The sequence below is a fragment of the Chiloscyllium plagiosum genome, chromosome 38, assembly GCF_004010195.1.
Source record: "Chiloscyllium plagiosum isolate BGI_BamShark_2017 chromosome 38, ASM401019v2, whole genome shotgun sequence".
In the NCBI taxonomy this organism is placed as follows: Eukaryota; Metazoa; Chordata; class Chondrichthyes; order Orectolobiformes; family Hemiscylliidae; genus Chiloscyllium; species Chiloscyllium plagiosum.
In genome coordinates, this window is record NC_057747.1 from 25,983,456 (window position 1) to 26,001,868 (window position 18,413).

Genomic DNA, 18,413 nt, shown 5'->3' on the forward strand with positions numbered 1-18,413 from the left:
TCCCGGACTATGAGGTTGGAAGCTGTGGGTGGGAGATCTCCTGAGGTGATGAGGTTCTGTATGGACTGGGAGATGATGGTTTGGTGATGGGGGTTGGGGTCATGGTCGAGGGGGCGGTAGGAAGAGGTGTCCTCGAGTTGGCGTTTGGCTTTAGCGGTGTAGAGGTCAGTGCGCCAGACTACCACTGCGCCCCCTTTATCCACTGGCTTGATGGTGAGGTTGGGATTGGAGCAGAGGGATTGGAGGGCTGCGTGTTGTGAGGGTGAGAGGTTGGAGTGGGGGAGGGAGTAAACAGGTTGAGGCGGTTAATGTCCTGGTGGCAGTTGGAAATGAAGAGGTCGAGGGCATGTAATAGGCCATTGCGGGGTGTATAGGTGGATGTAGTGTGTTGGAGGTGGGCGAAGGGGTCCTCGGAAGGTGGGCGAGAGTCCTGATTGTGAAAGTAAGCTCGGAAGCGGAAGAAGTGTTCGACGTCACGCCGTGTATTAAATTCATTGATGGGTGGACTGAGGGGGATGAAGGTGAATCCTTTGCTGAGGACTGATCGTTCGTCCTCAGTGAGGGGAAGGTTTCTTAGCTTATACGTAAGAATGCTACCACTGCACCACAAGAGCCCGCGATATGAAAGCAGCTTGAATATGATGGTATGTTTTCCTGCTCTTCAGCCAGTTGAGATGTACCAGGTTGTTCAGCTGGGAACTGACAGAATTCATTCCATTTAACCACCTAAACTTGAATGGCAGCAGCTGAAAGGTTTGAACATGTACTGATCTGGTTTGGAGTCTTAACTGCTGCAGGATAAGCTCAGTTATATTCAAATTCTCACTCTCTGCATGCTGCATAGAATGGGGGTGGGACGTGATTTATCCCTGGACCTAAATGAGCTGTGCCGTGTTGTCAATTGAGCGAGATGTGATGCTGTGCATTCGGTAGCGTGATCCCTGAGCTGCTTAGCAAGAGCTTAGTGAATAGCTCATTTGGCTTTTCACTAACGCTAACCATTCGTCTTAACTTCTGCTATCATGGGATAATAGCGACTGCTTCCTTCATAGCACCTCCACTGCAGACAGCTGACCTACAACTGTCAGTGAATCCATGCAAAACATTCTTCAGGAGGATGACACCTGATCTGAAGGGGTGCAGCAATCAGGAAAGACTCAACAATCCACAGGCTCCTGTTCTCTCAAATGGAGAAGGTAGAGGGACAACCTATTAGAGGGCTTTGAGACTGTGAAAGGCTGTGCGAGTGTAGATTTGAAGAAAGTGTTTTCACTTGTGGGCGAGTACAAAACTTGGGGCCATGCGCTGGCCACCAATAAATCTCCTGGATTAGGAAAAATGTCTGAGAATATAAGAATATGGAAAACAGTATCACAAGGAATAGATGAAGAGAAAATTGTAGCCATGTTTAAAGTGAAACTAAATAGTCATATCCGGGAGAAAGGAATCGAAGCATAAACTGGAAGATTTAGGTGAAGAAGTTTAAATGGACACATACCCCAACACAAATTAGGAAATTCTTTATTGTATATTTAAGGTAATTCCAAGATGTATTTTAAACATGTGTAGAGATACACTGGGAGAAATTCTATATTCTGTGAATAACATTGCTTTCTTATTGAGAATTCTCATATTAATATTGCAATGTGATAAATCCAATTAGGAATGTAGGTGAAACATCACTACTCAAAGACTGACTTGTTGGACTCACTACCATAAGGAATGGTCGAGATGAGTGTAATTGATGTGATGCAGAGGAAGCAAATGAGACTAAAAGGATTAGGAGAATATGCTGATGTGTTGAGACAATGAGAGGTCAGATGAGACTTGTGTGAGCTGAAACACAGCATCACTTTGGCTGAATGGTCTGTAAATACTTGGTAATTATTTCATCCATCCAGTCAATGACTGCCAAAGTTCAGCTTTAGGTTCCTGATGTTAGTCAAAGCCACAAAGCAATTCACTCACCCATGAATTTTAAAGTGGACACACACTAAACTGCAAGCTGCCTTCTTCTGATATAGCGTGTAAATCACCAACTTAACCAGGGCTGCAGATGGTAATTGATTATACAAAATCAAACTTTGTCCATGGTATGGTAAGTACAATGTAGAAGTGAAGAAATGAAATGGGAATTATAGGAAATCTTTGTGCATATTTCATACTGAGTTTCTTGTCGGTATCCTTGTTTCATGCAATCCGTGTATGCAAGTATCTTATATTTATTAATCTTTGGTTTCCATGATGGTAAACTTTGCTTTCTGTTATCAAGATGTTTTGGCCTGTTTTTTATCTGTTGACATTAAATATTAAAATACCAATGTAATCAGTCACAGTGGGAATTCCCCATGAAAACTGGTTGTTGCAAACTGTGCCCATTAGATTGCATTGTTGCTCCATAGAATCCTATACCATTCTTTCCTGTGAAATACTCTGATTTGACTTTTTTTATTTATTACTGTCACGTTCTGACATACAATGAAAAATATTGTTTTACGTGCTGACCAAACAAATCATACCTTATATAAATACATCAGAGTAACAGAACAGCATTCAGAATATAGTGTTACAGCTACAGAAAAGGTGCAGAGAAAGATCTATTATATCAGAGGTCCATTCATAAGTCTGATAACAGTGGGGAAGAAGCTGTTCTTGAATCTGTTGGTACGTGTTTCCAAATGTTTGTATCTTCTGCCTGATGGAAGAGGGTGGAAGAGAGTATAACGGGCTGGGAGGGGTATTTGATGATATTGGCTGTTTTCCAGTGGCAGCAGGAAGTGTATATGGAGTCAATGGATGGAAGGCTGGTTTCCGAGATGGACTGGGCTGTGTTCACAACTCTCTGTAATTTGTTGCAGGCTCAGGAAGGGCAGTTGCCATACCAAGCTTTTATACATCGGATAGAATGCTTTCTATGGTGCACCCATAAAAACTGGGAAGAGTCATTGTGATCACGTTGAATTTCCTTAGCCTTCTGAGGAAATCAAAGCATTTGGTGTGCTTTCTTGACTGTAGCGTCAACATGGATGGATCAGGATAGAGTGAGCAATGGCAGGGAATATTACTGATATTAATTCAAATTTCATATACTTAGAAAGAGAACTAATTCTCAGGCTGGTGACCTGTTCTGAAGTGTGATACATTGAGAGAAATTTAATATTATTCCTTGTACTCTTGACACGACTAAAATAAGATGGAATCATCTCATTCACATCATCCATACAAGGAGGACGGCATGAGATTGTTTGCCCAGAAACATGCAAATTTAACATTTTCACAACTTTCTGAGAGGAACTGTATTCCAATAACCTTGAGCTGGTCTCTACAGAATAAGGATCAAGTTTATATCTTCAGAGGAAGGAAGATTTACATTTATATTGTGCCTTTCATGAGCACATGACCTCCCTTTGTGTTTTACAGCCAATGAAGAATTTTCAAAGTCTAGTCACTTGTTAGAATGTTGACAATGAAACAACCAATTTATATCCGGCAAGATCCCACAAATAGCAATTTGATCATAAGGTCATTGAGTTAGTGTAATCCCTAACTAAACTCGTCCCCCTTGCCTACTCCTGGCCCATATCCTTCCAAAAGGTTTTTTTAGAAGTTGTAATTGTACCCACATTCACACTTCCTCAGGAAGTTCATTCCACATGCCAACAACCCTCTGTATGAAAACTTTGCCCCTCATGTCTACTTTCAGTCTCTGTCCTCTCATATTAAAAAATGTGCCCCCATTCCTCCCAGTCTTGAAATTCTTCACCCTGGGGAAAAGATAACTACCATGAACACTAGCTACATCCCTCATGATTTTATAAACCTCTGTAAGGTCGCATCTCAACCTCCTACACTCCAGTGAAAGAAGTCCCAGCCTATCCAGCCTTTCTTTATAACTCAAACCTTCTATACCCGGCAACATCCTGGTAAGTCTCTGCTGAACTCTCTCCAGCTTAGTAACATCCTTCCAGTAACTGGGTGACCAGAACTGGGCACAGTACTCCAGAATCTTTTGTCACTATGTTGATTATAGAGTACATATTGGCCAGGACACTGGACCGGCCAATCCTAATTTTCCTGAAATAATGCCATTACATCTACCCAAGCTTTGGTTTAATCGCTCTTCTGAAAGACAGTTGCCTCTGACAATGCAGCACTCCCTCAGTGTAAGAACAACCACTTACTGTGAATATATACAGTGCTGTGTTGGTTGAACTCAATTCTAAACATAATTATGGAAACGTCATCTATTTTATGATGACTTATGCGGCTCCTATGATTGAAGTGAAAGTTTCCCAAGTGAGGTACAGGAATGACGACTCGAATTGACCGTGCAGTAGGTGTTCTGTGCCCTGCAGAACTAATATTAAACTCTATTGTTTGTCGAGAGTGCAACCACAAATCCTTTCAAACAGGATCTAACAGCCTGGTTTTTTCACAGTGGAAGGGATTAACCCACAGTGAACTTTAACAACAGTTATCCTATACATGCTGTGGCTCATTGCATGTCCACGTTGGATACAAGTTACACTGGCTACTTATAAGGGATTGACGCATGGGTTCAACTCCAACCTGTTCTAGAGGTGTATCATAATACCAGTAAAAAAGGTTGAGTCGAAATATTTATACTGGCACATCACAGAGACTTTGGGCACAGTGGATAAATTTCTACCTCAAAGGTCAGAAGCTTTGGTTTCAAGTCCCAACTGCCGTGTGGGTGTGTTGTAGCAGGTTGATTAAAATAGTTATATTAACTACTTACACATAATTACTATGATTATTAAGAACCAGTGAATATATATCTGACCCTTTTCCCCTGACCCCTGTCTGAATGACACAGTCATATTGGGTGAATACAGTCTCCAACCTTTTAGGACATGCCCTTTCACAACACCATCAAAAGGGTCGAAGACTGAGGTTAGGTGGCAGGATGCAAGATTGAAATATTTGGTAATGACACAGATGAGGCTAGGGAAGAACTGAGCCAGAAATCCAGAGATTCTGCCCCTGCAACTGCGTGTGGGATGGTGGGAAGTGGTGAGAGTACATGATTTGGAGTAATTCAGGAGATTAGTTGAGATGCAGGGCTGGAGAAGCCTGCAGAATCAGGTCAGGAGCCTTTGGTAGGAACGAAGGTCAGTGGGAGCAGGAGGGATGAGCGAGTGGAATTCTGTGTGTGTGTGTGTGTGTGGTTGTGCATTAGCCAGCAAGAAATGTTTGCAAAGATAAGCATCAGTGGAGGAGATTAAATGGGTGGACAAAACACAATGGTTTCTGCAGCTGAAATCATTAAAGGTAACTTGTCAAAGATGATTAATGTCGGTTTTAAGGTTCAATGTTTCTGGATTTCATCATTTGAATGTCAGGAGAAACTTTGGAGATTTTCTCCTTGGGTGACCTATACTGGATGAAGCTCCCTGACTTGGCAGCTGTCCGCTGTTGTGGATGCCCTTATTTCTCACACACTGGTTTCCTGCATTTCCGAACCTGAATGCTCGACCATTTGTGGCTGGCTGTTTCTTCAAACACTAACCTTTTGTTCTCCCTGTCTCCCAAACCTGCTCCCTTTACCTTTTCTCTTTCATTCCCAATTTCCTCAGATCCCCAGGTTTCGCTGGGGGAGAAACAAACTGTGTCTTGTCCTTTTGTATAAATGGAGACCCTACAAAAGCTGTGATAATAGATGTAGATTGGCCATTAAAGAGATTTGGTACATTCTAGTGTATGAGCATGTCAGATAAATGTATTTACTTCCTTTCCCCCATCACTGTGTTTCTCTTACTCTCTCAACTTTTTCCTTCTTTCCCAGCAGGAAGGAGGTAAACTGACAAGTCTTGGCACGTGTGAAGCATTAAATTGCAAACCGTGATTTCCCTAAGAATAGTGATGCTCACAATCAGTAAGTATGACAAACTATCCTCTGCTCACCATGTGTGACTCCTACTCTTTTTTGCAGCACAATGTGGTATTTTATTTGGAGCTGGTGTACTTGGTGCCCATCTTTGTGCCTTCTGACATGGTGTGTTGGGTCAGCTCCTTGGGCGGCAGCAGGGACACAGTAGTCTGGATGTCCTGGGAGCTGATGATGCTCTTGTTGTAATGGGCCAGGTGGGAAGCACCTCTCCTGCAATATGCTCAGAAATATCGTTAACAAACAAGTTCTTGATGGCCATGGTCTTGGAGAGATGCTGGTGATGGGGTGGACATGTCTGATGACTTTGTAGGTGTAGATGGTGTAGCCTTCTTTCCTAGATTTCTGTCATCACTGCTTTCTTAGTGCCCTCGTTGGCAGCTTGACCCTTTTCTCCAACCACTGTGACGGTCAACATCAGACACTGAAAAAATACACACACTGTGTAGGAATGGAACCCCTATCTCCTATATGGTACTTGGAGGGGGATTTAGGGGGAGATGATGACCTAGTGGTAGTAATCCAGATATGCAGGTAATGTTCTGGGGCCACAGGTTCGAATCCTGGCTTTGCAGATGGTGAAATTTGAATTGAATTAAAAAAATTTGGCACTAAGAGTCTGATGATGACCAGGAATCTGTTGTTGGTTTGTTAATGACCTTTAGGGAAGGAACCTGCCAACTTCATCTGATCTGGCCTAAATATGACTCCAGCAAAGTTATTGATGCATAACTGCCCTCTGGGCAATTAGGAATGGGCAATAAATGCTGGTCTGGTCAGTGATGCTCTCATTCCGTGAGTGAATAAGCAAAAATTGAAACTGGTCAAAAATGTCCAGCTGACTGAAAAGAATGTAAGAAAACACCTACTGCTAGGAGCCACTCAAATCATTTGCCAACTATTCGATCTTTCAACCTTTAATGTCTCCTCTTGCCCATAAAATGCTTGGAATAGAATCAATTTTCACCAAGAATTTAACACTTCGTCACAGAAACGTAAAATGTTCTCTGTGTTAAAAATATTTTAATTGGACATTCATCTCTATTTTCCTTTTTTTGAATTCCTCCGCCTCCTTATCTTTATCTTTTTATTATCATACATCAATGATTAACCTTTAAGGCATCCTTCCATTCAAATCTGATCTAATTCTTTCAATATAAGGTTTCAGAAAAAATTGTCAACTCACCATAATATAGTTGACTCTTAACCTCTGATGTGGCCCTAGTCAGCCCCTCAGTAGTCGGGGCTGGGCAACAAATATTGGACCTTTTCAACAGTCTCTACACCCCACAAATGAATTTTTAGAGTCATAGAGTCATAGAGATGTACAGCATGGAAACAGACCCTTCGGTTCAACCCGTCCATGCCGACCAGATATCCTAACCCAGTCTAGTCCCACCTGCCAAAACCCAGCCCATATCCCTCCAAACCCTTCCTATTCATATACCAAATGAAAATAATTAAAAATTGCTAAACAATGGAACCCTTTGCTGTCACGTTGATATAGTAATCACATCCAGAAGTCTGGGGATCCTTCTTCATTTGGTTTACTCCTTTTATTTACATCTATGTGGAATCCATCAGAACACAATCTGTTAGTTTCACATTTCCTGCATTGTCTGTGTTGCAGCAACTTAAATGCCTACAAAGTGAAACCAAGCAGAAATGCAAGTTCCGGGACATGCCTAAATGATTAAGTAGTGATTCAATAGAATCTTTAAAATGCTGCTACCGTTCTATAGTGTAAATAGTTTGTCTTCTAATACCCGGCCAGCAGAGAGCACTCTTTTAGTTCCTACCACATCTTGTTGGAAATCAATGATCACCATGAAAGATTCAAAGCTAATTATAGGAGTTAAAAAAAAAGTGTGTTTGCCTTTGTCACACTGACTTGTTCCTCTGATGTATCTGAAAGCCAAGCTCCTTGGATGAGGAAGAAATTCTCGATTTAAATTTAGTGCAGCTCCACACATGACTGCCATATGAAGCCATGTGATTAACTACAATCTGAGCAGTTAATCTTTAAATGGATAGAGCTTCCAGAAATAGAAAAGAGCAGCCATTTTCATGTGGGTAAAAGGATCCTAATTAGTGCAGCGATGGTTTAAAACCACTGTCACTAAAAATACAACCTAAAGTTATCACTGACACATGGGGCAGAAAAGCATAAAGGGGGAGACCATTCAGTCCCTTGACCAGGTTCTGCTATCCTATTAGATTGTGCTTGATTTGTATCTGAACTCCCACTAGCTGCCTTGATTTTGCAACATTTGATTTCTTTCTCTTCTTTAAGCTGCTTCTGTTGTATCTGGGGTGATGACCCTTCTCTATTCCCTCCTGTCAGTCACTACTCCAGCTGTATTGAAGTCCATCGTCACTACCTAATTCCATCTGGACTCTGGCCTCATCTTGCTCTGTCTTCCGTTCCATCCCAACCCCATCATTCACTCGACCACCACCATCTCAGGTGACCATCTTGGCTACCTTCTCTGAGGCTCCCACAACTGAAAGCTGTAACTCTTTATGTCCTTCTCCCAGACAAATCCATCAAATTTAGGATTAGCATTATGGTGAAAAGGTAAAGGTGCCCTTTCAAAGTACTTAGTGAGTCTTGCACTGTGTAGCTGACCCATGCACCTGTATGGCTCTGTTCTTCTGCTAAGATCTGTGAAAATGTAGCTGCTTAGGGAGAGACATGTCCATGAGGACTCTGCTCAATTCTTGGGGCCAAAAGGACCAAAGGGGAGAAAGTGCAAACTTGGCACTGAGTTGGATGATCAGCCATTATCATATTGGTAGGGTAGGCTCAAAGGGCCGATTGGCCTACCCCTGCACCGATTTTCTATGTTCGCTGTGTCTCCAAGATCAGCAACCTCAAGCTGGATGTATAGACTTGACCATCACAGGGTCCAGGAACCAGACTGGCTCTGATTCGCTTTTGGGGACAAACTGCTTTTGACACAGGAGTCAAAGTTCATGGTTCCATTTATGGATGAGATCATTGTGGATTTTTTTTTGTAATTGCTAATGGGACCTACTAGTCTCTGGTTGGGTCAGCATTTATTGCCCATTCCTAATTACCCTTAAAAAGGTAGCAGTGAGCCTTCCTGAACTGCTGCATAATTTTAGGTGCAGGTCATAATGCGGAGGAGCCAGTGTTGGACTGGGGTGGATGAAGTCAGAAGTCACACAACACCAGGTTATAATCCAACAGGAGGAGCAGCGCTCTAAAAGCTTGTGAAATTAAAGAAACCTGTTGGACTATAACCTGAGGTCATGTGACTTCTGACTTTGAATGCTCCCAAACTTCCATGAGGGAGGGAATTCCAGGATTTTGAAACCAGTGACACTGAAGGAATGGTGATATATTTCCAAGTCGAGATGGTGAGTGGTTTGGAGGAAAATTTGCACTTGTCCAGGCAAGTGGAGAGTATTCCATCACACTCCTGCCTTTCGCCTTGTAGATGGTGCACAGGCTTTAGGGAGTCAGGAGGTGAGTTACTAGCTGCAGGATTCCTAATCTCTGCCCTGCTCTAGCCATTATGTTAATATGGTGAGTTGAGTTCAGTTTCTGGTCAATGGTAATCCCCAGGATATTGAAAGTGGGGGATTCAGTGATAGTAATTCATTAAGTGACAAGGGGCAATGGTGAGATTTGTTGTCTGTTCGAGATGGTCATTCTCTGGAACTTGTGTGGCACAAATGTTATTTGCCACTTGTCAGCCCAAGTAATTTCATTTCCCCAACAAGAAGAAAGACATTAGGTTGATAGAATGGATATGGATGAGAATTTGGGACCTTTCCTGATTCCTTTCCTAGAAAGGTTGGTCACCTTCTGAAATGGCTTCCATGTTCCAGCACAACATCAAGTCAGTCATTTCTGGCTGCCTGATCCGGACAGTGTGCATCCCAGTTTGTCTAATATTCAATACTTCAGTGACCTCAAACCCACCTGATCACCTGTGTATGCTCCCCCTCAGCCTCACTATTCTTCTATTCTCTGCATTTCTTCAAAAATAACCTGTTCTCAATGCCTGATTTCCATCACATCACTCGGACACCCTTGGTGCTATGTTCCTTAAATATTTCTGCCTTTCTCTTTCTTTGAGCGTTTTTTTTAACGATCTGACTCTTTGAGCTTTTGCTCACGGGGTGGCACAGTGGCTCAGTGGTTAGCACTGCTGCTTCACAGCGCCAGGGACCCAGGGTCAATTCCAGCCTTGGGCCACTGTCTCTGTGGAGTTTGCACACTCTCCCCGTTTCCTCCGGGTGCTCCGGTTTCCTCTCACAGTCCAAAGATGTTCAGGTCAGGTGAATTGGCCACGCTAAATTGCCCATAGTGTTAGGTGCATTAGTCAGAGGGAAATGGGTCTGGGTGGGTTATTCTTCGGAGGGTCGGTGTGGACTTGTTGGGCGGAAGGGCCTGTTTCCACACTGTAGGTAATCTAATCTCACTCGCCCTCATATCTCGTTTACGGCTCAATGGCAGGTATTGCTTGATAATATTCGAGTACAGAACCTTGGCACGGTGTGCTGTGTAAAAGTATATTTTTTAAATGCAAATTATTGCTACAATAGTAACTGAACTTAAAAATAACTCATTTTGTATAAATTACTTTGAATCATTTATCAAGAATGTGAATAGGTGATACGAGAGCAGGTCGTTTTGATAAATTTCCTTTGATAACGTTGAAATTTAGCATTTAATTTTCTCAGTCCCTTGAACAATGCGTTTTTTTTATTTGATAAACTTGACGGTTTCAATTGAATGTCTTCAGTTGTGGAAGTACATTTCCATGAAAGCCCTGAGGAACACTTTATAAAAAACAGAATCTGGTATATACATGCCACCCATTAACAGTGATTAATGTACTTGGATACAGCAGGTGCAACAGAGACTGTTTATATGTTGGGATACTGAATGAATTACAGTGGATGTTTGATTGCTTTTCTTGTACATAAATGGTCTGAAGTCATGTTTTAAAAGTCTGAAATTTTAGGAATTAATAGAGCAATCTACTTACAGAATGGGACTAATTGTTGCCCAGTTGTTTTTCTCTGGGAAAGGGAAATGATGTCGTATTATACCAGTTTGGACTTGAACTCATCCAATCTCTGGTGCCAGTATCCTAATCTCCACCAAGTGCTGGCCAGCCATCATGCAGGTTTGCTCACTGATCTGTGTTGACTCCTGGTCTCCTTGGATTTTAAAATTCTCATCTTGCTGTTCCACTCCCTTCATGATACCACCTCCGACCATCTGTGTAATCGCCTTCAGTCCAGCAACCTTCTTTAGGATCTCTGATCTTCCAGGTCTGCCCTCATACGCATCTCCAATTTTAATTGTTGCACCATTGGTGACAGTGCCTTCAGCTGCCTGAGTCCTGGGATTTCCTGGTGAAAGCTCGCCACCTCTATCCCTCCTTCATTAAGGCACTCTCTAAAACTTCCTGCTTTGACCAGTTGGTCCTACTATCTCCTTCTGTTGCTCCAGGGTAAATTTTGATGGATCACCAAATTTCCTGAAGGACCTTGGCATGTTTCACAATGTCAAAGGTGATGTCCAAATTCAGGTTGTTGCATCTTGTGATGCAGATGGAGAGATGTCAGAATTTAGTGAAATGTTGAAAATGACTTTTGAGGGATGAGAGGAACCTTTTGAGAGTTAAACACTTTGTTTCAGAAAAAACAAACTGCAACTTTCAGTGAAAGGGCTGGAAATTGAGCCAGAGAGTCCTGATCATGAAATATTTATGTTGGAAAAACAAAGTTACCATGATGTATTGTTGATTTTGTGACGTAAAACTGCAAGTAAATTTCTATGAATTTAGTCACAGTGGGTGTCTTGGATTTGTGTAGCCTGAGTTTGTAAAGTTTATTGTGTTTGACTTTATCTTTGTTGCTATCTTTTTCTAAGGGGAGGTGATGGACTAGTGATGCAATTGCTAGCCCTGTTAATCTCGAGTCATAGATAATGTTCTGGGAGCCTGGGTTCAAATCCTGGTGGAGTTAAAAAATCATTATTAAATCAGGAGCGAAAGGTCTAATCTGACTCTGAAACAGTAAGGAGAAAACCCCATCTGGTTCACTAATACCCTTTGGGAAAGGAAACTGCCAACCTTATCCCATCTGCCTACATGTGACTGCAGCACATACAGCGACTCTTAGATGCCCTCTGGGCAATTTTGACAAGAAATCTGACTTAGATTCTAATGCCCACATCGGAAGAATGAATAAAAGAAAAATCTTATTCTTCATTTTTACAAATTTTCATTACTTTTTAAAACTATTTCCTGATATACTTTATGTTCAATTCTATTCTCCTCATTTGCAATGGCTGTGTAAGGTAGAAGATACAATAGAACATAGAACTTAGAAAAGTACAGCACAGAACAGGCTTTTTGCCCCATGATGTTGTGCCGCGGATTAATCCTAATGTAAAATAAAATAACTCAACCTAAGCACCCCTCAACTCACTGCTCTCCATGTGCATGTCCAGCAGTCACTTAAATGTCCCCAATGACTCTGCTTCCACCATCACTGCTGGCAACGCATTCCATGTATTCACAACTCTCTGCGTAAAGAACCTTCCTCTGACATACCCTCTGTATCTTCTTCTTAATATCTTAAAACTATGACCCCTCGTGCCAGTCAATCCTACCCTGGGGAAAATTCTCTGGCTGTTGACTCTATCCATGCCTCTCATTACCTTGTATATCTCGATCAGGTCACCTCTCTTTCTCCTTCTCACCAGAGAGAAAAGTCCGAGCTGAGTCAACCTCTCTTCATAAGGTAAGCCCTCCAGTCAAGGCCACATACTGGTAAACCATCTTTTCACCCTCTCTGTATCTTTCCTATAGTAGGGTGACCAGAACTGGACACAATATTCCAAGTGTGGTCTCACCAGGGACTTGTAGAGCTGCAGCAAAATCTTGCAACTCTTAAACTCGATCCCCGCGTTAATGAAAGCCAAAACGCCATATGCTTTCTTAACAACCCTCCCCAATTGGGTGCCAACTTTGACTTGAACACTCTACACCTCCACACTGCCAAGAATCCGTTTTACTTAATCTCCAGCATCCACAGCCATTAGAGAGAGAGTGCAGGGAAGCTTCTTGATCTTATGCTAGCAGGTCCCAGTTGGGCTGAATGGCCTGGGTGTGTGTGTCATCCTCATAATCATGAGGAAACTCAGTAGGCCTGGCAGAATCTGAGGATAGAAAGTCAATGTTTCAGTCCAATGACCCTTCTTCAGTTCTGATGAAGAGTAACTGCACCCAAAATGTACCTATTTAAGTTTCTTTTTTCAGGCCCTTGATATCATCTACCCCTGATAGAAGCTCACTGAAACTTTTCCTCTCAGGTTGGCCAGCTGTAGGAATACTCATTGTTTTTGGGGCAGATGTCCCAGCTCTGCGAAGCATGTTGAAATCAGTCATAGTCAGCCTCTGGCGACGACATGTTTTGGGGGTCTAGTGGAGGGTTCTGGGAACCAAGAATCTTCCCACAATGATTGGTGAAAACATGGAACTCCCACACAGGAAGCAGGTACTGCTGGCTGAATGAATCTCTGTCAAATCTGACACATGTTGATAGTTGTTAAGAAACAGTGTTGAAGGATGTGGAGCCAAGAGAGGTGGAAGCCGATCAGCCCTGACATGAATGAATGACAGGATAGGTTTGAGGGGTCAAATGGCCTCTTATAGTTTCCATATTGCTATGAGAACTGTTCCACGTATTCAATTATTACACAAATCTTGGAAAGGCACTGAGATATTAAGACAGTTCGGTGGTGTCACAATATGGAATGCTGTAGTCTAAAAGATCTCCATCTTATTCTCTTTACATTCATTAATTGGCATGTCTGTGAGTAAGCAACTAGTCGGTCAGTCCTGATGAAGGGCTTATGCCGTAAATATCGACCCTCCTGCTCCTCAGATGCTGCCTGATCTACTGCGCTTTTCCAGCACCACACTTTTCAACTCTAATCTCCAACATCTGCGGTCCTCATTTTCTCCTTGTCAATTAACTCTGAATGCAATATAACAGTAAGCAAACTCATAACCCAGACTATAGATATATTTCTGAGATATCATATCAGTGTCCCATACTAGCTGTTACTAAACTTCTAGATATCTGACTCAATGCTAACCTGACTTTGTTCTATACTTTACGTGAGCTGTAGGAAGTGGCAGAAAGTGATTACATCACCACACAGCCTACAAAATCCAGGAAAATATAATTTGAAAAGCAACTGGTTAAAATGGAACACGTTTCAAGAGGAGTGTTGGGGAAACTGTGATAAAAAGGATGAGGAAGGGTCACTCAACCTGAAACATTAACTCTGATTTCTCTCCACAGAAGCTGCCAGACCTGCAGGGCTTTTTCAGCAATTTCTATTTTTGTCGAAGAAGGGTGAAGTGTTTGTTTTTAATTTGGAGAAATATTTGCACAATGAACAGATAATGGCCTCAAAAAAAGGCATTTTGCGATGTGAAACAGATTTGGTGTACTGGACTATTATTCTGACATCACATTGATAAATTACTGTCTATTGAGAGCTGGCAGATTCTGTTTGCTGTCAACGCTCAGTGACTTTATAGCCAGTAGTTAATCTGAAATTTACAGACTAAATGCAATCTGAATGAAGTTCCTTGGTAGTGAAATGCAATCAACAATTTATCAGTAGTTTTGTCAAACTAAATATACAGTCTATGTGTCTAAATGATGAGAGGCTGCACTCCTCCTTAATAATATTCTTTTATTCAGCTTGAACCTTTAATCACTGAGGAGACAACACAGCAAAACTGAAGATCCTTTTATTAACCTTTTGTAGGATGGGGTAGGACGAAGAAAACACGTCTGTGCATTTATAGAATGATTAGTGCACAGAATCAGAGGCTATTTAGCCCATCATCCCCATGCTAACCCTTCCATACTCCATTCCCCCATATCTTCTTCATTGTCCCACACATTTTGCCACATTATCCACTTCCTTTTGTAATACCAGCACTGGAGTCTTCTTCCACACATACAGGAGCACAATTCTTTATCCAACATGCTCGGGACCAGCTGGTTTTCGGAATTCAGAATCTTTCGAATTTCAGAATAAGTGACAGTTTGATGGTGAAATTTTTTAAAAATCTTACCAGAGGAGCACACTCACTAAGTAAAATGGGGCCTTGAAACAGAATTGAGGCCTGCCAGTGCTGGGCCACGCCCCCCCCACGTCACATATGAGTGACACGCATTGACTTGGATGAACTGTTTGAATGCCAAACAACCTTGTTAATGTGAAAAAAAACTTCACAAATAAACCTTTGAACTTTTCGGATTTCAGGATTTTGGATAAAGGATTGTCTACCTGTATCAACCCTGCTGTCTTTCATTGCAATTAAGAAAAAATCTATCTTTTATTCAACCAATTTTGCTAATCAACCTGTTCAGAGCTGTTATTGCACACGACTGGAGCAGATGGGACCTGAGCCTAGGCCTTCTGGTCCAAGGGTAGGGACACTACCGATGCACCATAAGAGGGTCCATAAGGGACCCAAGTTTGCTTCTCAAGTGACGTCCATGAAATCTGACAGTGTGGCACTCCTCCATACGTACTGCAGTTTCAGCCAATATTTGGAGATCTGGTACAGGGGACGCATACTTCAACCTTAAACATAAGAATCTAAGAAGCAGGAGCAGGAGGAGGCCATTCAGCCCCTCAAGCCTGCTCTGCCATCTAATACCATCATGGCTGATTTCACTTTCCTGCCTGCTCTCCATAACTCTTCAGCTCATTACTAATGAAAAAGCTGTCTCTCTCCTCCTTCAATTTACTCAATGTCCCAGCGTTCTGGAGCAGTGAGTTCCACAGATTCATGGTCCTTTGAGAGAAGTAATTTCTCCTCATCCCTGTTTTAAATCTGCTCTTCGTTATCCGAAACCTCTCGTTCTAGATTGCCCCACATGGGGGAACATCCTCTGTGCATTTACTTTGTCAATCCCCTTTAGCACCTTATGGACCTCAATAACACTTTGTCCCTGAGGATAAGGTTGACAAAATATTTCAGATTTGGAGTGCACGGCCTTTTAAAATGGTTGATACTGATTCACGAGTAGACCTCAAAGCAGATTTCAATAAATACCTGGTGTAAATAGGTGTGCCGACACGGGAGAAAGAGTGGGACTAACAAGAAGGCCTCCAAAAGAGAAGGCATGGATTAAATGGGCCAAATGGCCTCCTTCTGTTGTACCGTTGTATGGTTCAATGAATTCATAAATTCTCAGAAAATGTTTATCCAAAATAATTGACTCTTCATGGAGTTGATAGCATTTTACTTATTGAAATCAACATTCATGTTTCTTTTTTCCCCAGGTTAATTCCCGATAGAAAGGGGAATTAAGATAATATTACATTCAGTGCTACCCTAATATAGAACACTGCACTCTGATGAAAGCAGTGAAAATAGTTTATTTTTATTCACTTGCTGAATAGAGTAAGGCCAATATTTGTGACCCACTCCTGAACTGACCTTGAGAAGGTCAGGGTGAGCAACTTCTGAAGAACAGTCGTAATGAGCTCAAAACATTGACTTTGTTTCTCTCTCCACACATGCTGCCAGACCTGCTGAGTTTCTCCAGCAATTTCTGTTTTTATGTGTTTTGCGTTCCCTTTCATTTTCTTTGTTTTCTGCACAGACTTCTGAGGGCCATCTATAGCAGCAACTTCCAAAATCATGGCTGTGAATGAATTAGGAAAAGGGTAAAACACTGTCCTGGTCTGAAACTACTCGAGACACACACACAGAGATGGTTCTGAGTACAGAATGGTCACCCCTTGTTGTTGCTGCTATCTCTCCCTTGCCATTCTGTCCGAAACCTTGGTGTGGTCTTTGACCTTGAGATGACATTACATAGAGCTCAAACTTCCACCCTTCTAATGTCACCCCTCTGCACCCATCTCTAAGCTCATCTGCTGTCATTACCCTTCACCAGTACTTTCATTGTTTCAAAATATGACTATGCCAGTGCAGTCCTGGCTGGCCTCCCATATTCTACCCTCTGTAAACTTGCAGGTGGCCAAAGTTATCACACCTGTATCTTATTGTATGGTAGGTCTTGTCCCCTATGCTCACTGACATACTTAATCCTGGATGATGTTGAGCTTTAAGTGTTGTTGGAACTCATTCAGGCATTATTAAAGGAGCAGCATCATCAGACAACAGAATAGAATAAACTTGCCCTATCTGCTGCTGCGGGGGGGGGGGGGGGAGGGGGGGGGTGGGAGGCAGTGTTGGTATTCCATTATACTCTTCACTGTACCTTGCAGATGGTGCAAAAGCAGTAGGAATACAGAAGTGAGTTACCGGGTTTAGAATTCCTAGCAACTGACCAGTAATTCCGAGTTAATTAGTAACTTAATTTTAAAATTCTCATATTCCTCCATTTCCTCTATCCTCCTTATCTTGGTTACCACCTGCAACCACAAAGCCCTCCAAGATTTCTTTGATCCTCCAAATGATATTTGGTAGATTGCGTTCAATCCAAGCAAATGTGAGGTGCTGCATTTTGGAAGTTCCAGTTCCAGAGCAAACTATACAGTGAAATGGAAAAGCCCTGGGGAATATTGATGTACAGAGAGATGTTCAGGTCCATTGTTCCCAGAAGGTTACAGCACAGGTCGATAGAGTGGTCAAGAAGGCATACGGCATGCTCTCCTTCATCAGACGGGGTATTGAGTCCAACGGTTGGTGGTTGATGCTACAGTTGTATAAGACTTTAGTTCAACCACATTTTGAACACTGCGTACAGTTCTGGTCACCACATTACCAAAAGGATGTGGATGCTTTGGAGACGGTGAAGAGGAGGTTCACCAGGATGTTGCCTGGTATGGAGGGTGCTAGCTATGAAGAGAGGTTGTGTAGATTAGGATTATTTTCATTAGAAAGACAGAGGTTGAGGGGGGGGACCTGTTTGAGGTATAGACAGGGTGGATAGCAAGAAGCTTTTTCCCTGAGTGAGGGACTCAGTTACTAGGGGTCATGAGTTCAGGATGAGAGGGGAAACATTTAAAGGAGATATGCGTGGAAAGTACTTTACAAAGAGGGTGGTGGAACGTGTTGCCAGTGGAGGTGGTAGAGGTGGGCACGATAGTGTCATTTAAGATGTATCTAGACAGATACATGAATGGGTAGGGGGCAGAGGGATACAGATCCTTGGAAAATAGATGACAGGTTTAGATAGAGGATCTGGATTGACGCAGCCTTGGAGGGCTGAAGGGCTTGTTCCTGTGCTATAGTTTTCTTTGTTCTTGTTCTTTGCCCAGTAACTCCCTTCTGTCTTCCCAGTGCATTTGCAAGTTTCAGTCAGGAGTGTAATGGAGTACTCCCCACTTGCCTGGGTGACTGCAGCTCCAGCAACACTTGAAGCTCAACACCACCCAGGACAAAGCAACCCGTTTCATTGGCATCACATGTACCAACTGAAGCCAGCAAAATGTACTGTCTATAGA

The 18,413-nt window shown here is 42.4% G+C and overlaps 1 long non-coding RNA gene across 8 annotated transcripts in view; it reads left to right on the forward strand.

The window, feature by feature from the left end:
* Positions 1 to 967: 967 nt before the first annotated feature.
* The window catches only part of LOC122541929, a 28,750-nt gene continuing 11,304 nt past the window's right edge, over positions 968 to 18,413 (forward strand). Inside the window, exons 1-2 of one of the 8 annotated variants that reach the window (XR_006309714.1) lie at positions 968 to 1,196; positions 5,807 to 5,896. This is a non-coding gene — a long non-coding RNA (uncharacterized LOC122541929). The other 7 variants (XR_006309716.1, XR_006309713.1, XR_006309718.1 and 4 more) reach the window with 7 other exon arrangements.